The 20,292-nt window shown below is 41.4% G+C and overlaps 1 long non-coding RNA gene across 1 annotated transcript in view; it reads right to left on the bottom strand.

The window, feature by feature from the left end:
* Positions 1-20,292, bottom strand: part of LOC141494393 (uncharacterized) — a 53,231-nt gene that overhangs the window by 30,465 nt on the left and 2,474 nt on the right. The window lies entirely within an intron of this gene.

Genomic DNA, 20,292 nt, shown 5'->3' with positions numbered 1-20,292 from the left:
GGCCTTGGGAGCAGGAAATGTCTTCACTTTCCGGATAAGATCAGCTTATTTGCAAAACATTTTGTCCTCTGGTTTTTGGGTTTGTTTTGGTTCTTTTTCCCCCTTAACCATCATTACGCAAATATTAGACATATAAAAATTACTTTAAAATTCTGTATTCTGGGAAGCATTAATTACCTTTAAAGCCAACCACACAGCTTTGGGTTAAAATAAGCATTTCATTTTCAATGCATTATACAAGCAGCCTTGTGACTCCTGTAAGATGATGTTAGATATAAGGAGGAGCTATTGTCAGGTTCTAGATATGGGTGCCCAACCTTTTAGCTCTTCTGGGCCACATCATCCAACAAAAGCTTGCCAAGGGCTGCATGTAGAATTTATATTATGAAGTTATATTACCAATAAGTATAATAATAAAATGTAATAATGCCACATGAATGGACTATGAGGGCTGCATATGGCTCACATCTGTCTAAAAGATCCTGGAGTGGCATGGCCCTAGGTAGACTGCAGAACTTGAATTTCCCCACCCTTAAGTTGGGTTTTCTCTGCTAGCACACATGTAGATTTAGAACCATGCTTACCCCAGGAAGGGCCAGAAGGAATTTCCTGACATCTACTTCTGTTAGGGCAAGGGACTAAGGAGTAGGATTTCTCTGAGGGCTCAGAACCTCTTCTCTTAGACAGAGACAAAGGTAGAGGAAACTTTTAGATGACCCAAGGCTGAGTGGGCAGAGGACTGTCTTTGGAAGTAGGAAGCCCTGGACTGCAGTCCTTTCTGTCTTTGACACACTGGTTGGGAGTGGGTGGGGCAGACTATGGTCAAGTTCCTTAAATTCTACGTGTCCTAGGTCACTGAAATGATAAATTACAGAGCTGCCAGTCTATATGGATGGATGATGGACTTACTGGTTCAGACCACCTTACCCCCAGACAACCTCCAAAAAACAAGAGAAAATGGTAAATTCCCATTATGTTCAAGGTACATTAGGGTCCTAGGTAGTCTAATAGATAAAGCACAAGCCCTGGAGTCAGGAAGACCTGAGTTCAAATCTGACCTTTGACATTTGACAATTATTAGCTGTGTGTCCTTGGGCTAGTCACCTAACCCTGATTGTTTCATATCCAGGACCTTCTCCATTACTGCTGATCCATAACTGGTCAATGGACCCAGATGGCTCCAGAGGAGAAAGTGTGGTTGGGGACTTAGCATATTCCTTCTCACTCAAATCCAATTCACATACATGCCATGGCACTACCTCCCTGATGTCAAGGTCTTCTTTGAGAATGAAGAAGAGACAACAACAAATATCTACTATATTCAATGTATTGTTGGGTGTTGGGAATACACAGACAAAAATGAAATATTTCCCTGCTTTGTGAAACTCTCCTATACCTCTCCTGGTCCTCTCTCCTAGACCTCAATTGCTTTCCCAACCACACTTCTGTTGATGCTTGGGTCATCTCCTCTCATCAGATTTTGGATTCAGTCCCTGGGACTCTGGACTTGTGGTTGTTTTTGGCTTATCTTCTTTGAGCCCTGGGCTTCTCTGACTGTCATTATTTCTCATCCATGCTGATAGTAGTGTACTGCTGCTGGCTCCTCCTTCAAGCTCAGTTTTATATGTTGTCTTCTTTCCATAGAATGTAAACTCACTGCTTTGTCTGTATTTCCATCCCCATCTCTTAGCACAATGCATTTAAAGATTGCCTTTTTTTTGTAAGGATTTTACTTTTTAGTGAGATAAGTATATGAATACAGATATTACAAGATAGGAGAGTGAGGAAGACAAAGGAGAGCCTTGGACAAAGGACTCTAAGGAAAGAAGTGACCAGAAAGAGAACTATCAGCTTGGGGAATCCAGGCAATCTTCACAGATGAGGTATTTGGGGTAAGCTTGAAGAAAGTGAGTTTCTAAAAGATAGAGATAGGTGGGAAGTACACTCCAGGGGCTGGGGTGATTGGCTTTTGCGAATGCAGAAATGGGAGACAGTGTCCAGAGTTTAGGAATTGTACTAGTCCAGATGAATTTGGCAACATAAGAAAGATGAACTGGAAAAGAGAAAGACTGGATTCATCAAATTATGATTTTGAGAAGGTCACTTTATTTCTTTGGATATCCATTCCCTCGGACCTTACTTCACTCTTCCATCTTATAATTTTATCAATTGAATTGGGATAATTAATTAATCAGTCAGTCTTTATGGGAATATACCTTTGTCTTTGTTTGTATCTCTAATACTCAGTATAGTGCCTACACATGGAAGGTGTTTAATTTAATGCTTGTTGTCTGATGGAGCAAATCTTGACTGCATCTATAAAATGAGAGCATTGGACTAGATGGCTTCTAAGATCTTTTCCAGCTTTCAGGGTCCTATAATTCTCCAGAAATGAGGGAACTAGTCTAGATGGCCTTTAGCATCTACATCAATGAAAAAAATACAAAGTGGAAAAAGTTATATACCATGAGTGAGAGATGTAGACAGATAACCTGAACATCGCCCTGGTCCTTGAATAGCATTAAGATCCAGTGTTAGATCACCAACATGGAGGGTGGATTTTCTATGGATACCTTATAGAAGAGCACAGACAAGAACAGCAAGGTTGAGAAGTTTGGCTAGCTAGAGACCTGCCTTGTTTGAGGGAATCCCTCTACTAGTGAGATTAAAGATCTGACATTTAAGTACATCTTATGACAGCCTGAGAGTTTCAGCAAGAAATACAAAATATCCTAGAAGAGAAATGATTTTTGAAAATCTTTGAAAAACCCACTACCAGTCAGAATTTCTCTTCCATCTGAATCCCATCCACAATAACAGAGAGTTGATAGTTCCTCTCTATCCATGGTTCCTTAGGAGAGTCCTGCAGTTGAGAGAGATGCTGGACCCTTGGACTCAAAGCTAGATTTACCATATAGACCAGTTGTTGTAGGTGTGGTCTGCCAAAAATATGACCTTAGGCACATGAAAATCAATCCTTGTGGAGGTCACTACGAGCAGAGCATCTTCTAGGAGGGTCCATTGAAAGAACTGACATATTTAACCTGGAGATAAGAAAAGATGAGAACAAACAGGGAAGATGGTGGAAATAGTACTCTCTTCCCCATCCCACCCTCACATGGGCAAGGAGGACATAATCAGAGGCTGATGGCCCATCAGCTCTACCATGACATGGCACCAACAGTGTGTGGAGTGACAAGGAAGAAGGAGATAGAACTCTTTATGCTATCACAAAGAGAAAAGAGGAGGGGATATAAGAAAAACAAGCTAATGGAGAAAATTCTGCAAAACTTACTTCTCTGTACTTCCTTGGTCCCAGGAGGCACAAAGTATCTGAGAAAGTGAAGCCCTTGGCTATCCTCCCAGAACATTTATGTTCACATGTAAACATACACTCACACGAATGGACAGATATCTCTGGACACATAATACAGTCCTTTGACAACTCCAGATGTGAACCCCTATATGCATTCAAATGCAGAGACAGGGGTTTGTTTGTATAGACAGACTCTACCACTGTCCATATACTAAGGTCATAGGAAGGAATAGCCAATATTATATTCTAGCAAGGTTATTATTAGACTAAAATTTCCCAACCCATATAGGACCATTCATCCCATACACTGAAGGGAAACACATTCATGTTGCCCTTTTCTAAGAGCTCCCATTTGTTTGCACTTTCTCCTTTATGGCAATGCCAATGTCCTCTTGGTTTTTGCATTCCTAATACTTGACTGGTGCCAGTCCTTTGCACCACCTAACTGGCATCAAATAATGTTTTTAAAGTGGAATTAAATGGACCAATCCATTGAGCGAGGTTGTGCATATATTAGTAGTCCAATTTTACAGTTGAGGAAACTGAGCTTCGCAGAATTTAAATGACTTGCTTACACAGCTATTTAAGTGCCCAAGCTAGGACTCCATCTCAAATTTCCAAACTCCTTATCCAGGGTTTACTAGACTGTGCTATATCTTGCAGAGCATAGACTGACAGAAATACAGCAGAGTGATATAAGGTAGTATCCTAAGAGTTGTTATAAAAAATCAACAAATTTAGGTGAGATAGGCATTCAGGTTTCAGCTGTATTTCTCTCAAATTGACTACTTTATACATTTAAATAGGAATTTCACTGAGATTGTACCAAGTCCCTTCCCAAAGTAGCCCCTCTAGTGTGTTAGCAAGGATGATATTCATGCTAGAAAGGGTGTAAAGATCCTCTTCTGGGGAAATGTGACTAGGAAAAAAAGGTGGACTGGTCCTGCAGTAAGGGCAGATGGAGCATCCAGGGAATGAACTTTCACCCTGCTCTGGTAAAAGATCCACAGCCAGGATTATCTCATTTTTAGCCAGTCCCTTCTGGAAAATTTAGAACACATGTACCAGAGGAGAATTGCCCATGTTATATACAGTACCATTGGAAGGAGATTCCAAATGAAAGGGATCACAGACCCAGGCAATTAGTGAAGCATTAACATCTGCTTCAAGTCCTTAAGGAAGAGGGATGCCAATACATTAAAAATGAATGGAGGCTAGAGCAGAGGGCGTGACCTAAAATGTCTACAAAGGTCCCAGTTAAGCACCATCACACTCACCAGAACACAGTGTCTAATGCAAAGAAGGGGCCAGATAAATGCTTGTCGATTGGTTGATTGATTGATTGAGCAATTGACCCATAGGTTCCCTGATTACTTGTGCTAAAATTGTTTAAATTTTCTAAAGTAGCTCCCCAGATTCTAACTGCATCCAAGTCCAACTTTGAAATTCAATTCTTATGGATGTCATTGTGAAAATTTGCCTGGTTTTCCATGGAAGTAAACTAATGGTTCTTAATTCATTACACAGTTTCCTTAATTCTATTTTGAGATGTCTATTTGGATAAGAGATTTAGAACCAGAAAGAGACTTTAGGAATCATCTAGTCTAATGCCTATGTTTTACAGTTAAGGAAACTGATCCCTGGAAGGGAACCTGGGGTTGGCCCTAGATCCTACTGGATGCTGCAGAGCTGAGATTCAAACCCACCCCTTTCCGATTCCAAATCAATCATTCTCATTGGACCACATTGCATTTTAACATCACTGTGCCTTTGGTTAATTCAAATGTTCATAATTTAGTTAATTGCTATGAATACGTTCTCCACTGATACAGGTTGTAATCTCTCTATCTGTTTTTTTTTAAGATGGCTTTATGAGTTACAATGGCAAAAATGTCTTGGGGTCATGCCAATGGTGCAACATCACCTCTCCTACTTACTCAGATTGGTTCCATTCTCAAAGCCTTTCTGACTTGGTAGTTCCTGTGATTCCTTTACATACTCTTCTTCCTAGACAAGCTGATGAATTTTGATGAGTTTGGCTTTCTTTCTCCATCCTGAATGCCTGTGTGCAGACTATCCTATTCAACTATCAGGTGGAACTGCTGCCACTCACCTAATTCTATCCATAGTAAGAAGCAGGAAGTTCTAGAATCACCTTGGTTGTTGTGTATTCCATTCAATAATCAAAAGAGTCCCAGTGAAATGCCAGGCTCTCCATGGATCCTCGAAAACTTGTAACTTCTATCCCCCCATTCCCCAACCCCACCTCTCAATGACTGGTAGGACTAGTATCCCTTGTGTAAGGACTGGGATCAGCAAAGATTTAACCAGTCTGGAGATCTTTGGGGCTCCATGGTGGGAACTAAAGATACCTCCAGTGGTCTATCTTATTCTAAAAATATAAACATTGCAACAGAGAGTCAGCTACAAAAGTGAAAAGACAAGCCTATCTACTGTATACAATATATTCACTCATTTCCCCCCCAAAAACAGCAAAAAAGGATCAGATATGACATATTAAAATGACTTATCTATAGTTTAATTTGCCTGGCCATTGGCAGTCTTTAACCAGGGTAGCACTGTGTCATAACCATTAACTCTTTTTTTTAGGTTTTTTTTTTTGCAAGGCAAATGGGGTTAAGTGGCTTGTCCAAGGCCACACAGCTAGGTCATTATTAATTGTCTGAGACTGGTTTTGAACCCAGGTCCTCCTGACTCCAGGGCCGGTGCTTTATCCACTGTGCCATCTAGCCGACCTCAACAATTAACTCTTTAAAACTGAAGGGGACAAAAATGGCTCCTAACATTCATGTGGTTCCTTCCTCTTCATCTTTACTCTTTACCTACGTCTCTGGTTAACTTCTAAACTTTCTCACTGAGATAAAAATCAGTGTTCTGGATATGTTTGTATGATGAACCAGTAGGCAATGTTAGTTTCTATGGAGACTCAGGTACGAGATGGGATTTCCCTCAACTTCAGCTTCTTCTACTGCTCCAAGATGCCTACTGGGCATCTTAGAGCATCCAAAGTATCCATCTCAGTGATGGTCTGCCTTGTCTTTGATCCTCAGAACTATGCAGGATCCCATGCTTGTTCCCATCTCTGCATCGGAGCTCAAACTCCTTAAGGTCTTCCATATCTGCGTTACTTCCAGGAGGTTGGTCTCAAGGATCCTTAAAGTCCCTCTAAAGTCTCTTCCAGCTTCAAACCTATGCTTCTATGTACATGGCTCCAGGATGTAGGTGCCAGTCAGAAAGAAAACAGAACCAAGCATACTTTTTTTAAGGTTTTTCTTTGCAAGATAATGGGGTTAAGTTAGGTAATTATTAAGTGTCTGAGGTGGGATTTGAACTCAAGTACTCCTGACTTCAGGGTCGGTGCTCTATCCCACTGCACCACCTAGCCATCCCTGAACCAGGTATACTTAATGAAAATTACACCTGCTGTCCACCCACAGCCTTGAGAGCTAAATGATCACTGAGGAGAGACTATAAATACCTGGAGGACCGAGAGGGAGACTATATCCCCAGAGGGACTGCAACTGAAGCATATTCTAAGTACTGTCCACTATGTTTGGAAACTGATGAGTGAGTAACTGAGAAAACCCCATTGTCTGTGATAAAATTCTGGCTTTCTTTCCCAAGACCAACAAAAGCTACTTCAGAATAGGGCATTGTATGTACCCAAGAGTCACAAATGCTCAGACAGGATCACACAGATCAGTGTGTTAACCTGTGTGGGGTCCAAGCTTGCTCTCTAACTAACCCATTTACAACTTTATAACTTCTTTCTTGGGCAGCCTATTCAGGATCATTACAGAGGGAGTTTGTCCTGAATCTTGTCTCTGAGAGGTATCTCTCCTTAGGAGGAGGCAAGGAAGATTACTAAGGAAAAAAGATGTTGCTCATCTGTGTCTGGTTTTGGATTATGGAAGTCAGTGAAAGAACTGGGTCCAAGCTTAGATTGCTAGGAAAACTACCTGCTCATGAAAACTGGCCCCAAACTAAGATTTTTGGATTATTTCCATTAAGGGTGACATTCAGGGAAGAAAAGAATGCCCTAGCCTTGGGACACTGTGGGAGGAGAGAGAATAAAAAGCTGAGCTTGAAATCAGGAAGACTTGAGTTCAAATTCCACTTTAGATAGTGACCTTGGGAAAGTCTTGTAATATCTCTGGGCCTTCGTTTTCTCATCTATAAATTGAAGGTGTTGGACTTGACCTCTAAGGTCACTTAGACTGATGATCCCTTTACTTGCATATTAGGGATTTGAGAATTCATCCTATGGAATTGGCACAAGAAGTGGAATAAAAACATCTGACCTTTCTATAACATTTTAGATACATACTAAACATACATGTCTCACACAGAATCTACAGATCTTATTATTGCCATTTTAAGATGGAAAAAGAGAACCTAAGAGAGCTCAAGGGACTTGCTCTTTGTCAAAAAGTTAATAAGTGTCAAAGAAGGGATTCAAATCCAGATCTCCCCTGCCTTTTACTCTGGTGTTCTGTTCACTCCAATGGCCTTGTTGCTCTAAAACACTAAGGATTAAGAACTGGGTATCAAGCACTATGATCCAATTGGTTGAACAAGAAATGTTCCCCTGATGCATAGTAAATATTTTCCGGCCTCTCATTTGTTCTGTGTATAGCTTTAGGAAAAAAAAAAGTTTTTTGTATGTAATAAAGAGATTGTGAGGTTTGTTTTCTTATTCAATCATCACCTTTTTTGTTTTATCAAATTGTTTAATCCAGTCACATTTAAGTTATGAGTTAGATTTATATTTTCTTCTATTTATCTCTAATCTTGCTTTCTCCCCAAGTCATGATTTTTTCCCTGTCTCTCTGTAGTGACTACATTGTGTGTATTTTGTTATTGTAGCTTAATTTATTTTAAGGTCCTCTGTTCCCATTTGCTTTCTCCTCCTGCGGATCTTTCCCTCTGATTTGTAATCCTTTTCTCTAGTTTTGGTATTTTCCATATCAATTTCTTTTTCTTTCTTCCTTTTATCTATTTTATCTATTATTTTCTTCTCCTCTCAATTAAGGAGTTGAGTAGCTGCTCCTGTTCCTCCAGTATTGGTTTCTAGCCCTGAGGCAGCTGCTCTGATACTCCCCCAAATCTCATGGGCCATCAGGGAAGGCTTTAGCTTTGCCAGAGCAATGGTACCTCATGTCATGTTCCACATTCTTCCCAAACACTGGGCAAGGTGGGGCTACATTGTGAATTGCGATAGGCCACATGAGGGTCAATGAATAGGTGTTGCCTGGTGTGTGTGTGTGTGTGTGTGCGCTTGGATGTCCCTGGGCTAAATTCAGGGGTCTTCAGAGGGGCCTTGGAGCTGCATCCTTCTTTCCCTAGCTGCCTATTCCCCTTAGCTGATTCCTGAAATTCTCTTTTAATCCTATTTCCTGAAGTCCATCTTTGCCTTACTTTTGTGGGTCCACATTCCATCTATCCTTGCATTTTCTTACTTGTTGACTCACCTGGGCCCCTGTTTCTGCTTCCCTACCCTGATATTGCCCAAGGTGTGACCCACACCCAGATCTAACAAAGCCCGCCCTGGGTGGACCCACTGGAAAAAAGGGTTTGCCTTTTGGAAGTTGGGATGAGATCCGAGCAACTGCATTGTCAGCAAGATAAAATTATTATAAAGTAAGACAGCTCATGTAATGATATGGGTGGCCTATTGCAATGCAGCCCCACCTTGCCCAGTGCTTGGAAGAAAAAAAGTGTGACATTGTGTGACAATGAGGTGCCATTGCTCCGGCAAAGCTAAAGGTACATCATTTTCAGTTTTTTTCAATCACATCTGACTCTGTGACCCCATTTGGAGTTTTCTTGGCAAATTTACTGGAGTGGTTTGCCATTTCCATCTTCAGTTCATTTGACAGATGAGGAAACTGAGGCAGACAGGGTGAAGTGAATTGCCCAGGATCACACAACTAGGAATAGTGTCTGAGGCCATGTTTGAACTTATGAAGATGAGTCTTCTTGAGTCCAGGCTGAGCACTCTAGCCAAAGCTCCTCTTAGCTGTAACTTCAGCACAAATGACAAGGGAAGGAGGAGGATGAGCCTGTCAACTATCTAGTACCAGGGACTGTACTGGAGATATGAAGCATCCTGACAGGCCAGGAGCTTTCATAGGATCTGGAGATAATCAGAACATACATAAAGGTCAAGAGTAAAGACTAAATACAGGGCAGTTGGGGCCAGTAGGAGCCACTAGCAGGGATGGGGCAGAGTTTTCAAGTAGAAATGGGGCTTGGGTGGTTCTCTGTGAGAGGTACGTGAGGAAGGATAACTGCCATTCATGGTGATGTACAGCATCATGGCAGGGAGATCAGAGATGTCCAGTCACTCAGGAGGAATGAACAGGAGGCCAGTCTGGCTCATCCACGGAGGACAGAAAAAGTAGGAATAACCAAGGAGGCAGGAATGGTAGGTTGGGTCCAGATCATGTGGGACTTTAGAGGCTCAATAAAGGAGCTAATTTTTTTTTTAGGTTTTTGCTAGGCAATGGGGTTAAGTAGCTTGCCCAAGGCCATACAGCTAGGTAATTATTAAGTGTCTGAGACCAGGTTTGAACCCAGGTACTCCTGACTCCAGGGCTGGTGCTTTATCCACTGTGCCACCTAGCCGCCCCCGGAGCTAATTTTTAATCCTAGAGGTGACTGAGCCACTGGAAATGATTGAGTCTCTACTTAATCATGAGACATCATAAGGAAGAATCACTTCGGCAGGAGCTCATGGTGGGTGGGAGGGTGGAGGAGAACCTTGAGTTGGGGGCAGAGGGGAAGAATACTTAATTGGGTGAGAAGATGAAAGTCTAAAGTTACGTGACTGCAGAAAAGGAATCAACCATGTCAAATGTGGCAGAGATAGAAACAGAAAGACTGAATGATTGATTGGATCTATGGGGTAAGGGAGTGAGGAGTCTATTGGTACCAAGCTCATGAATCTGGGAGAAAAATAGAGGGGTAGTTTCTTTTGGGAAAGGTGAGTTCTATCGTTTCCCAAAACAAACATTCATTTTGTTTCAAATTTCATGTGATCACAATGAGAAACTTTCTACACTAAATTCTGATGACTGAATGTCTCTAGACCAGCCTAAGCAACTACTCAAATAATTCTGGTCCTAGATAATGGACCATCCTTTATTTTCACAGGGCATCTAGCCATGCATCCACACCCTCTCACCTTATGCCCGCTGCTCCTGTCACTCCTCCCTCATACTCAGCACACATCTTTCTGTCTCCCCAGAACAAAACTCTTTTCCCTGGTTGTTACTTCCCCATATTTACTATAGTCCTGAAGTGGAATATGTGCCTTCTATGATCTAGATGTACTCTCTAATTCTGGTCTGGCTAGGAGGGTTTCCCATAGTTGTGACATTCTCTTTCCTGCCTTTGCCCCCATGCCTGGATAGTCGGCTTATTCACCTCTAACCCTTGGAAACCTTCCCTCCCTTCAAGCTTCAGCTCAGGGACCACCTTCTTCAACAAACATTTCTTTTTTTTTTTTTTAAATTATTTTGAATCTTACAATTTTTCCCTTAATCTTGCTTCCCCCCCCCCCCCACACATAAAGCATCTGGCCTAAAGTCTTTACATTGTTTCCATGCTATACATTGACCTCAGTTGAATGTGATGAGAGAGAAATCATATCCTTAAGGAAAAAATAAAGTATAAGAGACAGCAAAATTATATAATGAGACAAAGTTGGTTTTTTTTTAATTAAAGGTAATAGTCCTTGGTCTTTGTTCAAACTCCACAATTCTTTCTCTGGATACAGATGGTATTCTCCTTTGCAGATACCCTAAAATTGTGCCTGATTTCAACAGACATTTCTTGATTCCCTACTAAAGTGCATTTTAAGATCAGTCTACAAGCACTTAAGAAGCACCTACTATGGGCCAGGTAGTTTTGGGTTCATGGGTTTTTTTCCTGGTTATTAATTTCCTTCTATCCTATTTTACCTTAGCTGAAAAAATTGCCCATATCCTCAGTAGAATGTAAGCTCCTTGAGGGCGGCAACCATCTTAATTTTGTCTTTGTATCCTCAGCAGATCGCAGAGTGCTTGGTACATAATTGATGCTTCATAAGTGTTTGTTGATTGAATTTCTCTGCATCAACTTAGAGGCAGCTTTCCTCTTTCTTCACGTCAACAAGCAGCCATACATACTTCCAGATTCAATGGCTTCATTGAGGGGACTCTGCTCTCGCTAACTCTGATTATGACCTTTCATCAGCCTCTTGGAGTGTCTTAGGACAGAAGGTGAGTGTCTGGCAGACAAAATTTATCCTCCCATGGCTAGGCTGGTGTTTAGCCTCCATTAGGGGGAGCTATTCTTGTATAAGATTGATGAATTCAGTCACGGGAATGATACTCGAAATCTTTCCAGATTAGAAGGATCTGCTATCATGGATTTGAGGGCCACTGGCACAACCTTGGAGGGTGTATACAGGGCATGTGTAGGGTATGTGCCCTTGGACTACTGGTAAGAAGGTCAGAAGAAGGGCTGCTATCACTCCAGTAAGTCTGGAGGGTGGACAGTGTCTCCTTAGGTCTTCAGGATAATTGTTTCACTTAGATTGCTGGTTGGCTCTTGTCCTTCGTTATTAAAGAAGACCGAAATGATATCACTATGTTAGAGATAAATGACAGTGTGTCCAATTGTGGCTGGTCAGACTAATAACAAGCTCAGAATGCTTTACCACAGATAGGGCAAAAATAGTCCATGTGAACACTTGGGATCTTTAAACTTAGTTTGCAGACCCCATTCAAAGACTTCTTGTGGCTTTTAGTAAAGTAGAATCTGTCTTCTTGTGATTGCTGATTCCTTGACCTTTTCACAACTTCACCAGTCAGAGTTAGCTTAGATGAACAGATGTATGGAAAGGGAAAAGGAAAACATTTTTACACCCAAGGAATTTTTTGATGAGCCCTGGCTACATGGTCCCATAATGGCCTGAAAACTTTAACAGGCTCATTTAGAAAGAGTTTTCGAGAACCATTAGACTGGTACAGCTTCCCAGAGACTCCCTCTGCTTAATTGACCATTAATCATCCCTCCTCTTCCTCTTCCCCCGGATGCTCTCTGTACTTGGTTGGTAGGAAACATCAAGTTCTGTTTAAATAGAATTTGCATGTCTGTTCTACCAAACCCATAAGAACCAAACAGATAATGTTTTGTCCTTCATTCTGGAAGAAGCCCATGACAGCAGGGAGGTGATGCCATGACAAATACATGAATTGGATTGGAGTGGGGTGAGGCTGTGTTAAGTCCCCAGGCTCACTTTCTCCTCCAGAGTCATCTGGATCTAGCGACCAGTTAAGAATCAGGATGACTGGAGATGGCCCTGGATGCGAAGCAGTCAGGGTTATGTGACTTGCCCAAGGTCACACAACTAGTCAGTGTCTGAGACTGGATTCAAACTCCCGTCCCCCTGACTCCAAAGCCCATGCTCTATTGAATAAAGGAGAAAGATGAAGATGTTTGATTTCTTTTTATAAGACCAGATTGAGACTGGGAAGGGATCTTTAAAGCTGATTGAAGGCCTTCTTTTTCCAAATGAGAACTCTGAGCCCTTCAGACTTGTAGGAATTTGCCCAGGGACCACAGGGAGTAGGGTGCCGGAGTGAGGATAGAGCCTTGTCCTTCTGTTCCTGCTCCAACTTTCCTTCTCCCAAGACGTGCTGCTTCCTTGGCTATGTCCATCTTATATTTCTCTCCTCTCTTGTTCCCTTCTTCCCAGGAGAATAGAAGAGATGGCTATTTTTTGGTTTACAATTCCATTTGCTAACTTTTTGAACTCCACATCATCTGTTTAGAGACCGTAAAGTTGTTATTTTTCTTTTGGGACTTGTTAGGAAAGCAGAAAAGGGACAGATAGTGCTTTCAGTCTGTAGCCTTAGCCCCTAGCCCAGAGGAAGAAGCTGGCTTAAAATACTGACATTAGCAACTGGATTTGTAAATATTTCTTGACTTCAGTGCTATCTCCTCAATCAATACACTGAGGCAGCATGGAATGCAGTTCTCCTAGCCTCTCTCTGCCTTGGGATCGGAGAATGTCCTATTTCAGAGAATGCCTTGGGATCAGAGAATGGAAAGGTGAGTTGAGGTCATCTAGGTCAACTCCACCCCGTCTTATTCAGATGAGAAAAAATGAGGCCCAGGATCAGGTCTACCTGATCTACCCACGGTCACAAAGGTGGTAACTAGCACACCCCGAATTCAAACTCCATCCTGGTGTTTTCTAGCCATTGGACCATGTGGCCTCAGCTCTGTTGCCAGTTCCATGAAGCTTTCTGCTCTTCCCAGTATCATCTGTTCTCTCCCTTCTTATATTTCCATGGAATATTTTTCGGGGATCTTTTTTTTTTGGCTCAATCTGAGTGTGGACATGTCCTACCCTCTCCTAAATGTTGTAAGCTCTTTGAGCTTACATTCTTTGTATCCTTAGTTCTGAGCACCAGCCTTTATTTGGACCTGATTGTGTAGTTGATTAAATGCACCTAAAATATGACTCTGAGAAGTGAGCCAAAGGTTTTACCGGACTAAATTCCCAAGGGGGTCCAAGGCCAAGAGCTCCTGAGATAGTGTTGGGTCTGGGATCAATGAGAACTAGGTTCAGATTCTGTCTCTGATAGACTAACTGTATGGCCGTAGGCAAATCCCAAGGTCCTCTGAGACTTAGGTCCTTCTTTAGGACCAATTCCTAAGTAAGAGATAGCTTGGGAGTAGCGTAGGGAAAGAAGCTTACACCTGACTAAAACATGTCTTGGATTTATTGACCTAGTTTCTTCTGGGTATTCTGATTTGTTTAGGCCAGATGCTCCCTTATCAGCTCTAAGTGAATTTGGAAAAAGCAATGGGTGAGTCAAGTGGTAAGGGAAGAGAATCAGAGAAGTCTCTTTAGGTTGCCCTGGTGGCAGCAAGGTCCAACAGGAAAGTAGGTGGTTACTAGTAGGCAATGGGGCAGCTAGATGGCACGGTGGGTAAAGTGCCAACTCTGGAGTCAGGAGGACCTGAGTTCAAATCTGTCCTCAGACATTTGACTCTCACTAGCTGTGTGACCCTGAGCAGGTCACTTCACCCTGACTGCCTCATATCCAGGGCCACCTCCAGTCATGTTGATCCATATCTGGCTCCTGGACCCAGATGGTTCTGGAGGAGAAAGTGAGGCTGGGCACTTAGCCTAGCCCCCCCCCCCCAATCCAGTTCATGTGTTTCTGAAGAGCACAAAGAAGTTAAGTCATAGTTCATGGATATCAAACTAATAAAGAAAAGGAAGAGCTATTTATTAAGCAGCTGCTACTTGCTAGGCATTATGCCAAGTGATTTATGAATATTATCTCATTGGAGCCCTACAAGAAGAGATCCTTATTTTATACTTGGAGAAACTGAGGTAGAAAGAGGTTCACACAGCTAGCACAGTCTGAGCCCACAGATGGGATCAAATCTTTCTGATCAAAGTCTCAGGGTTCTCTACTCTACCACCTAGTTGCCATAGTATCTGACAATAGCCATCTGTCATAATAAGGGTCTGAGGCCAGGTCTGAATCTCAGTCTCCCTAATTCCCTGTCCAGGACTTTGTCCACTAAGCCTTGCCACTTCCCTAATGAGAAGTTCTGCATCTGAAGGGAAAAGTAATGAGTTTCCCAAGAATGTAATCTCCTTTGTGGCAGAGTGAGGTTCCTTCTCTCAGGGTGAGACTTAAGAGTTTCATTTATTATCCTTTTTAACTTTATATTATTAGTTTAGAGAACATAAAGTGAGATTTGATTTCCTTCTTGGTGCTTGTTACAGCAGAGCTTTGAAGCTTCAGAAAGAAGAATCTATTTCTTCCTCTCTCCCTTTTATCTCCTCTTCTGTCTCACAATCAATTCCAGTAGCTTTAACAATAACCAATAAAAATGACAGAGTCGACAAAGCATCGGTTGAGTGAATCCATCATGAACCCGTGTCTGGGAAAGGTTTCCTTCATAGGGCAGATGGGTTTCTTGCAGAAAGTCCATTTTATACAACCACCCATTTATATTTGGATTCCTGGCTGTCCTATAATTTAAGATTATCCCAACAGTTTCTCCTTTCACTCACCAAGGAGAATTTTTTCCAAATGAGCAGCAGGGTGGACATTGCCCATCAGATCCATTTCTGAAAACTGTCTCCTTGACACAGGAATTTTTTTTTCTAAACAAAGCCAGTTTTCCTTGTCAGAGGAGACTAGGAGAGCTATATTTGGAGGGCTGATTCTGGGGGAAATGGCAAAAGGAAAGAGGCCTGTTTGAGAACAGTAGGAGAAAATTCTACTCCATAAAAGTCATCATCAACCATAATTTATTATTGTCTTTCTTCCCTCCTTAGCAGGAAACCACAGCTACTTCTTTCTTTTATCAGAAGGGTCGTTCTGTCTCTATGGTTGGTTTTTGCTATTCATACTTCTTCCCAACAAATGAATTTCACATGAAAGCAAACCCTTCCTAGGCACCTCATCCAGTTTTCTACTTCTGCTTAGAGATTCCTGATCCCCTTTGAAGGAATTCTACTTATGCATGCTTTTTATCTATGAAGCTTTTCTTGTCTCAAGCTAAAACAGCTAAAGAAATAGCTAAGAAAATCTCCTTGTTCCCCTTCACCTCCTCCACCCATTTACATTTGGCTTTTGTCTAAGGTGGATGGTGTTGTTTAGCTTTTCTCCGAGTCTCCAAATATTTATCAAGCCCTTTTTATTACATTCAATTGAATTAAAGCATGGAGATACAAAGACAGATGCGACATAGATCCTGCTCACAAGAAACTTACAGTCTATGAAAAGGAAAGGAGGCAACATCCAGGCCAAGTACCATGAGAGACAATAGAGAAAGGGAGGGAGGGAGGGACATCTGTGGGACCAACTTTGGATCAGAAGTTGTTGGGGGACATTAAGCAATGTCATGATTGTTGCCCTCAAGCAACTTATAAGATGAAGCTGATGAATTGTGAAAGAAGTACAGTGTTTTGAGAGTAACTGAGAGGTGGCCAGGTACAATGGACAGTTAACTGGGCTCAAAGTCTTTGTCTCACACTACCCCATGATTGTTCCATGCTACATAGAGAAAATATCGTTCTCTGCTATAAGAGAAGGCAGTGGTGAAGACTCAGGCCTGCCTAGGCAGAGGAAGGGCCATCCATCTCTATGAGGATGATTCCCAGCTTCTATCCCTAGCTCTAGTCCTGTTGGCAACTGCTCTGCAAAATGGAGAGCTTCTTCCAGTTAGACATTGATCAAGCTGGGGTCTCCATCTAGATTGCAACCTGGCTATAACCACTGATATCTTAGAGCTTTGTCTCAAGTTCACAGAAGCTAATTAATTGCCTTCATCTTCAGAACTGATTTCAAAGCAATGATTTGAAAACAGGTCTCAGACTCCCAGCTCAGCTCAGTTATCCCACACTGCCTTTTAATGAGTTGGATCTGCTGTTGAGCAGAACACCTAGGAATGAGGACTAGAATCAGAGTTAAAATAAAAAGGGGGGGCAATGAACAAAAACACCTTGAGTCTTGTATTGGTTCAGCAATTAAATAGCTGTGTGGTTTTGAACCAGTCTCTGGGTCTTGGGGTCCCCATGTATAAGAGGAAGGGCCAGAGTAGATGACTTCTAAGGTTGTTCCTAGTCTGAATGTTTATGATCTTATGATCTATGATCTCTGGTCTATGATTTGGGGAGCAAGGATAATAATATAAACTTTCCCACAGACTTGGTATGTGACCTCAGGCAAATCTACAGGGGAGGAAATCCAAGTCAACAAATGGAAAACACATTTTTAGATGTTGTCTGTCTTTTGTGGTTGACAAAATGCTATATTTCATATGACTGCTTTATTACTCAATTTCTTCTGGCTCATCCTCCCTACATTCCTGCCCCAGTAATATCTTTGTTTTGGGACATAGCTGCATAATGGGGGTCTCTGTTTCCTTTCAATTTCGAAGCATTTTGTTCAGTCCCCCTAAACTATGGGAACTCAATAAATGATTGATGATGAAAATTTCCTACTTTTTTTTAGCATTAGAATCACAGAACTTTGGAGCTTCAAGGTACCTTATACATCATATACAATAACCCCCTCAATTTACAGATAAGGAAACTGAGGCCCAGGAATTGGTACTAATATGTCTCATGAAGTTTTCAACCCAGGGTTCTTTGCTCTACACAGACTATGTTGTCTTTTAAAATTAGCCTTCACTCCTATGTCTTGATGGTTCATGTGCTTCCAATTCCTGGGGAGACTATGGGTTGAATTTACATTATTAGGTATGATGGGCATCATTAGCATGCAATAGTCAGGGAGAGTTTGAATTCCACCTTACCAGAGAAACTCACTGGTCTGCTCTTTTGAAGATTTTTAAAGAGTACTAATTATCTTTCTGGTTCATTCAGTCTTTCCATAAACACTTATTAAGTGCCAACTATGTGCACAGCATTTTCTTAGGCAGTGAGGGAGATAAAAAGCTACAAGGAAGCAGTTCTTGTACTTCTGGAGCTTACTGTCTAGGACACAGATAAGAAACAGATACAAGTGGCAGTAAAATACGTTACATGGTAAATGCTTAAAGAGTTACTGGAGTGATGGGTGAGGTCTAATGGATAAAGCAGTTGGTGGGGTCAAGGACCCTTTGTGCAGGAGGGGGCATTTGAGGTCAGCCCAAGAACAGGTAGGTTGGAGAGTACAGGGGGCTGAGGAGGAATGCCAATGAATGGCCCAGTCTTGTAAGAGCAGGATAGGCTGACGTGAATCCAAAGGACAGTGGGAGGTAGGGGGAACTTAGACCATAAGAGAAATTAAAGAATGAACAGGATGGCTGTTTAAAACAATAAGAGGTTGAGACACACCTATTTGATTTCTACTCTTCCTTTAATATTTTTGAGACCAAAATTTGTTTTTGTTTTTTTTTGCATTTCCTGGATATCCACATTTACCTTCTTAGCTTTTTCCCCCTTTTCTTCCTTATTAAAACCGTTTCTGTTTGACTCTTTGTAATGTAATTGGAAACATTTTAGAACTGGCATCTTAGCCTTTCTCTGAACCTTTTGAAATCTTTTCTAAAATGTAGGATATGGCAATTCAAGGTGACCAAAGATGAAGCCTGCCATTCATCTCCTAACAGAGGGGCAATGAGTTTGAAATCTATAATGAGATATGCCAGTGAAGAGATTTGTTTTGTTTAACTTTCTATATATGTTAGGTAAGTTAGGTGGCACACTGGACAGAGCGCCGAGGCTGAAGTCAGGAAGACCTGAATTCAAATCTAGTCTCAAACACTTGTTAGCTGTGTGATCCTGGGTAAGTCATTCCACCCTGTTTGCCTCAGTTTCTTTATCTGTTAAATAAGCTAGAGAAGGAAATGGCAAATAATTCCAGTGTCTTTGTCAAGAAAATCCCAGATGGAGTCATGAAGTGTCAGACATGTTTGAAACAGCTGAACACCACCACAAATTTGTTATGAAGATTTTTTCCTTCTTTTTTCTTTTAAACTCTTCAGGGAGGGAGCAAAAATAAATGCATTGTTAATGACAAAAAAATAATGAAATTAAAAATTTAAAAATAAGGTAAAATATAGGATATGGATAAGATCATGCCTGGCTTTCCCCTCCTCTTTCAACAATTCTAAGATGCTGTAGTCATTTCCTCCTAAGGTTCCCATCATTTCTGATTCTGTAACTTCCTCCTTCTTGGTCAAAATTAGGTCCCAGAGAATAGTTCCCTCTTGTTACTTCCTTCACTTCTCAAAGAGTTAAGTAATTAAAGAAAGTAAAGAATTTGGATAATTTCTTTGCCTTTGGTACAGAGACAAGCAAATGTCTAGACAACATAAATCTCCCATCATTTTTATATCACACCTATATCCCAGGTTTGTGATCTTTTCAGTCATCCATTTCCTTTTATACAGGCTCTATAGGCAGCCTGCACTAACCTCTCCACTTTTTTCGCCATTGCTCTTATTCAAATGTTCTGCACCATCCTCTCTCCAGCCCCTTCTTAAATCTCCCCCTATAAAGATATTAAAATATTTAGAAAGGCCTTCTCTGTTCCCTTTATCCATTTTGTTTCTTTTCAATGAGGTTAACAACCATCTGGTATAAGAAGCTATGAATGGGCTGTCATCAGCACTAAGGGAGGGAATATATATGATATCATAAAGTTACTGAATTCTTGGAGTCAAAGCAGACCCCCTCCACAAGAACTTCCTTCAAATCACCAAGTCTTCTCCATAAAGCCTCAATGATTTTATGAAGGTAAATTGGCCTCTTTGTATTCAGGTCTCCAGTTTATCCCATTTATTATCCATTCTTTATCCATTTCCGTGTAGACATTTGAGATCTGTGAATTTTTTCCTCCATCTTCTTGGATATTTTCTCCTTTGTGTTACTACTTCTCTCCATGGCTTTTCTTACTCTGCTGCGCCTGTTCGATGAACAACTTGGCAGATAAATGGGCACCCTTTTACTCCCCCCTTTTTCACTTTAAAGCCCTCTTGATCAGATTTTGCAGAACTCCAGGCAATTGCATTGTTTGTTGCACTCTACCTAAATGTCATTAGTCACCCTGGAGAGAGTGGAGGGGACTTGAGAAATAAGGAAGTGTGAAAGCATCAGTTATAATCAGCTTTTAAAAATGAAGTTCCATAATGAAAAATGAGATCTGATAATATCTAAATGGGCTGTATGGGGTCAGGGGAAGACTTTTGGTAGAATAGGGAGACCTGAACATATTTGTGGGCAGAGGAGAAAGAACCACCAAGGTGCTTGGGATGGTGATAGATGAGATGACATTCAGAGCTAGGTTATGAAGAAGGAAGAAGGGAGTGGGTTCAGGAACACAGGAAGGAGGATTACCTTCAGTTAGGAAAAGTAATGACGCTTTTCCTGTGACCATAGGGGAGAAGGAACATGTTGCTAAGGAAGGAAGGAGCATGAAGAT

The sequence above is a fragment of the Macrotis lagotis genome, chromosome 7, assembly GCF_037893015.1.
Source record: "Macrotis lagotis isolate mMagLag1 chromosome 7, bilby.v1.9.chrom.fasta, whole genome shotgun sequence".
NCBI lineage: Eukaryota > Metazoa > Chordata > Mammalia > Peramelemorphia > Peramelidae > Macrotis > Macrotis lagotis.
This window is presented reverse-complemented; position numbering and strand designations above follow the sequence as displayed.